The sequence below is a fragment of the Physeter macrocephalus genome, chromosome 4 (genome assembly GCF_002837175.3).
Source record: "Physeter macrocephalus isolate SW-GA chromosome 4, ASM283717v5, whole genome shotgun sequence".
In the NCBI taxonomy this organism is placed as follows: Eukaryota; Metazoa; Chordata; class Mammalia; order Artiodactyla; family Physeteridae; genus Physeter; species Physeter macrocephalus.
Window position 1 is genome coordinate 36,736,291 of NC_041217.1, and position 5,972 is coordinate 36,742,262.

Here is a 5,972-nt window from a genome sequence, read left to right on the forward strand (position 1 = left end):
TTCCTTTTTCCTTCTTAAATCAAAAAAAGACTTTGGTTTGTCACAGCCTGACCCATCTATGCAGAAGTTTGTTCCATTAACTCTTTTAATAGTCTCTTCTCCAGGGCTCTGATGAAATTAAAGTCATTTCCACCCTAGACGCTGGAGGGCTCCTGCTTTTCACCATAATTCACTGGCTCCAGCTAATGGGCGGGGGAGGGGCGGAGTGGAGGTTATTGCAAGGCTAGGCCATGCTTTGCAGACTGTGTGGTGATCGAAGATGTGAAATGGTAAGTGCTTTTTTTTTTTTTTTTTTTTTTTTGTGGTACGCGGGCCTCTCACTGTTGTGGCCTCTCCCGTTGCGGAACACAGGCTCTGGACGCACAGGCTCAGCCGCCATGGCTCATGGGCCCAGCCGCTCCGCGGCATGTGGGATCTTCCCGGACCGGGGCACGAACCTGTGTCCCCTGCATCGGCAGGCGGATTCTCAAGCACTGCGCCACCAGGGAAGCCCGGTAAGTGCTTTTTGTTTCTTCTTAGATCTTTGTTAGAATGCTTATTTCGTCCCTCCTATCCTAGCTCTGGTGGGATGTAGGTAGAGTGGCCTCTATCTTAGTCTATATAAGTTGTGCTAGGAGAGATCTAATCTTTCCATATTCTTTTCCACCCCTTTGACAGAGGCCTGAATTCCCACTATTAGTAATTCATTCTTTCAATTTAAGGTTTTAGATTTTCTAAAATGTTTAGAATAGCATATTGAGTTTTATGAGTCATTAGCATCTCATAAAAATTTTATTTTACATTTACTAGATAACACACTTTGAACCAGAAAGATGAGAAGAGTTAGAGAATACTGGGTCCCTGAGTTAGTGGGTAGAGGTGTGTCAGAAAAGTCAAGAAACTGACAGCAACTAAGGCAGCTTTTGCCGAACTATATGGTATTGAACACAGAGCTAGCCAGTCTCTATTCCCTACACTCAAATATTGTTCTGGATTCCTAAAAGTGTGGATACTATTTTCTATTTCTTGGAATTAAAGTTTATCAATCAGTCTAGTCAAAGTGTATCCTAATCTTTTTTTTTTTTTTTTTGGACATAATTGTACACCCTATTTAACCTCTTTTTCTGGCAGGACTGGGGAGGAAATTTCAGAAAAGATTTCCAAAAGAGAAGTCATAGACACTGCCAGTCAACAAATAACATCAGAAATGTGAATGAATTAAAATCCAAGTGAAGTAACTTTTGTTTCCAACCATGATACAGTCACTAGTCTGGGACTTGCCCTCCTGGCATAAAAGGATAGAAAACTCAAAAAATATATGAAACAACTGTAAAAAGCAGTAGAGAACTATACGGGTAGGGAAACAAACTAGGTGAGCTCTACAATTGCCTTGACTTTCTGCTTGGGGACAATTTTTACAGATAAGAACAGATATTACACTTGATCTTAGCCAAAAGGCTGAGAAGAAATTGGGGGCAATTTTTAGAACACAATGCAGAGATGGGTACATGTGCAGAGTACAGTTGTCTTGCTAAGTTGAAGGTACAGCAATCAGAGTTTTGTGAGGATGAGGTTTAATCCAAAGTACCAGAGAGTGGAGGGAATTACATAGATTAAGAACTCTAGAAAACAGCATGGAAGTTCTTTTGAACAGGTTGCTGAATATTAAGTATGCACTTGTTGGATAAGGTAAGGCTGAGCAATGTACAAATGTCATGAAAAAAAAAATTGTGTAATGGAGAGCTACAAGCTGAATAATTCCCAGAGAGAATAGGATATGCTCAAGTTCTAACCAGCCAGATTAGAGAGAATTTAGAAAGTTCACATTTTAATAATAGGAATAAAATAGATATAGATTTAAAGCTATTCTAGACACACCTTAACAAAATTTATAGGTTTAAGAGGATATCACAAAATTTAACTGCCTGACCAAACTAAACTCAACATTCTTTAAAAGAAAGCAACAAAATTCAGTATTCAAAAATGTAACATTTACAATGTCAAGCATCCAGTAAAAAACAAAGAAGTAAACAAGCAAAAAAAGAAAAAACAAAACAGGGAAATATATGTGACCTATAATAAAGAGAAAAATCAATCAATAAAAGCAGATCTGGAAATGACAGAAAGGGCAGACTTAATACTAAAACTATAAAACTTATAGGAAAGATGCATAGAAAAACATTTGTATTTTTGGATAGGCAAATATTTTTTAGACAAGGCACAAAAAAGCTGAAACATAAAAATTATAATTTGGACTTCATCAAAATTTTAAATTTCTGCTCTTTGAAAGACACCACTAAGAAAATTCAAAGACAACCCTTACAATGGGAAAATATATTTATAGCACATGGGCAAGGGACTTATATCCAGGATATAGATATAAAAAAAAACAAACTCTCACAACTCAGTAATAATTTAAAAAGCACAAATTTTTAAAATAAGAAAAATACATGAACAAATATTTCACAAAGAAAGATATAATAATGGCCAGTAGAAACATGAAGACATGCTCAACATCATTTGACTTCAGGCAAATACAAGTTTAAACCACAAGGTTACCACTGTATATCTACTAAAGTTGAAAAGACTGACAATACCAAATTTTGACAAAATTTAGAATCACTGAATGCCTACACATTATTCTGGGAGTATAAAATAGTTGAATCACTTTGAAAAGTACTTAACAATCTCTTATAAAGCTAAATATATAACTCACCAATTTTACCACGAGGCATTTATTTGTCCACACAAGGTCTTATAAAATAATGTTCATGGCAACTTTATTTATAATAGCCAAACACTGAAAATTAACAGGTGAATAGATTACAGATTATGGTATATTTATTCCATGGAATATGGATCAATAACAAAAAGGAATGAGCTATTTTACATGGAACAACATGGACAAATTTTAAAAGCATTATGATGAACGAGACATTCTATATACAAAAGAATAAATACCATGTGATTCAATTTAGATGAAATTCTTGAACAGGCAAAATGCATATATAGTGACAGAAAGTAAATCAGTAGTTTTCTGGATCATGAGTGAGGGACAATTGATAACAAAAGGGAACAAGTGAAATTTTTGAGGCTATGGAAATATGACATATCTTGATTGGCATGATGATTACACAAGTCTATGTATTTGTCAAAACTCACTGAATTGTACACTTTAAACTGATACATTTAATTTTTGGTAAATTATATATCACTAATGTTGATTTTTAAATTAACAAGAAAAAGTGAGGAGGGTGGGTACTTTAAAAAGACAGTTTATTCTCAAGTTTAAGCTTGTTCTTAATTTGTGGGACTTGTGAATAGATTAGAAACAGAGGTTCCTATATGCTTAAAGACTTATAAAGTATGAAATCTAGATACTAAAGTCTACATAAAGTATGTCCTTAACCCACTACCTTCACTCAAATACATTTATTATAACCTGGAAGCCAGATCTGAGTTAGTATTCTTGGACCCCTCAGAACGTGGAACGTTATTGTATAGACTCCTAGCCAATTCTCTTTCTACCTACTTATGCTTCACATACTACATATGCGAGTCTCAACTTTTATGTCCAAGTTCTGTCCACATGGCTCACAGATGCCTTTTTTTGGGGCACTTTTATGGGGGTGCACACTGAGAGTGGAAAGATAAACCCAGGAACCAGGCACATGGAGGCCCTGGACATAGGCCTGGTGCCGTTTGGTTAAATTACATGGTCTTAGAATATGATCTAGAGGGGGGCATGGGATTCAGTTGAGCACATATCCTGGTCCCAGGGATGACTTGTCTGATGAGGAGACTGTGGATGGATGACAGACAGGACCAAAAATGCAGGGTTCCAGCCTGATCTGAGAGCAGCATTGATCAAGAGCAGGCATCACAAATAATTTTGCCAGGAAACTATCACTAGACTTCCCCCTCCTCATTCTCAAAACAAGGGAGAGGAGAAGTAGAGTTAGAAGAAATAAGCCTCATTTAAGCCCTGTATAACTGAAGCTTAAAATATCAAACTGGAGGAGGTGGCAAGTTCACCCAAGGAAAGAATAGGTAAATATATTTACAGCAAGAGGCTGTTCCAGTTATTTGTGAAGGGCAGCATGTAGATGTTTCAACTACTAAAACTTTAGATGTTTTAGTTCAGCATCTAAAACTGTGTGGATGCTAAAGAAACTATATGAAGGATTAAGAATTTAGGAATCTCAGTACATGAAAAAGAATTCTTCTTTCCATTCCTCCTTTTATCTTCCATCATCCCTTCCTTTCTTCCTCCCTCCCTCCCTTCCTTCCTTCCTTCCTCCCTCCCTCCCTCCCTCCCTCCCTCCCTCCCTTCCTTCCTTCCTTCCTTCCTTCCTTCCTTCCTTCCTTCCATTCCTCCTTCCCTCCTCCCTTCCTTCTTTAAGCATGATTTGAACCTGTAAATGTCACAAGTCTTTATAGTTGAGCAAAGCAATGTAACCCTTGATGGTACCTGTTCTTCAAGGAATTTACAAAGCGGTGAAATAAGGTGTAAACATGTGAAAAATAAGACGATGAGGCATATTATGATGCAATCTGTTATTGGCTATAAGTTCCCGGGAGAGAGAGATTAGTGTGAGTTTGCATAGTTAGAACATACTTTGATATATAAGTTGATCAGTAAATTGAGTTGGGAAAGTTGAGTAAGGATTAGGGAGTTGGGAGCAAGAGATACTCCCAGGAGGAAACGGCATCAGCAAAAATGTGATTATGGGAATAAACATGGCAGGTTTTAGGTAAATAGAATGGATCAGGCAGTTCAGCAATAGATGAATACGCAAGTAAAAGGAAGAGCCTAGGTTTTGAAGCTAGAAATTTGAACTTAAGTTTAGAAAGCCAGGTTGGGGACAGATTATAGAAAATGTGTCCCTATATTAAGTATACAGTCACTAACAATTAAAACATCTTGTAGCACTTGAAAGTTTACAAAAGCTTGTTCCCATACATTATTTAAGCTGGACTTCATGAACTTTAGAGGGCAATTTGTAAATGAGAAAAAAAAAAGTCTCAAAGAAGAATATAACTTGCATAGCTTTACAGAGTTAGGTATGGTGGAGTTAGGACTCAAGCCAGGGTCTCTTGGCTTTATGACTTAAATTCTTATATTGTTAAACACTACCTTCTAAATAAAGTATCCCCCGGTTACTCTCACTTACACCAATTTCATCTTTTATAGGGCACTTCGCCTGTGTATTCATCTTGTTTCTTTCACTGGGTTATAACTCTCCTGTAGTTCAGAACTGTACCTTCCACTTCTTTTCTGTCTTCCATAGGGCATAGCATAGTGCTGGACTCTTAGAGGATATTATTACATTAATTATGAATGAATGAATGAATGAGTGCATCAAGTAATGAGCTGAGATATGAGAAGGAAATGGATCAAACTGCACATTAGAATCACCTGGTGAAATACTTAAATATCCCAATGCCTATGATCCAGAGATTTTTATTTAATTGTTCTAGGGTAAGGCTGAGGCACTGGTATTTCTTGTTTGCTCTTGGATTCCTCTACACATGGCAGAGTTTAGCAACTAGGCTTCCCTTACATGTGTTTGAGAGGGGGCTGGGAGCCTTCTTCAAATGGAGATATGGGCAACTCAATTCTTTCAGGACAGAAGTAGAGTATATATAGTTTCAGTAAACAAAACAAAAGTGAACAAGGCTTCTGTAGCTATAGGTCTCAGGTCTTGGGATGAGTGCTTGTGACAGGCCTGGAAAATATAAGAGGGAGGACTTTTTTTCCCCCTCTTGTCTTTGTAATATTTCCAAGAATATGCCATTAAACTCCTTAAATGATATTAAACATTGTTTAACACAGAGCACTAATGAACAATGGGGTGATAGGCTCCTGTCTGGCTGCTGTGCATACCAAGCAGGCACACTGATGTTCATTCCAGGCTCTCTGCCTGGTACACACAGGACAGAAACCAGGAGAGCAAGAGACTGAGACAGAGGGAAAGGAAGGGTGTCCATTT

At 37.4% G+C, this 5,972-nt stretch overlaps 1 pseudogene; it reads right to left on the reverse strand.

Annotated features, from left to right (window-relative positions):
* Positions 1–1,272: 1,272 nt before the first annotated feature.
* Positions 1,273–1,449, reverse strand: LOC112067597 (uncharacterized; annotated as a pseudogene).
* Between the last annotated feature and the right edge of the window lie 4,523 nt (positions 1,450–5,972).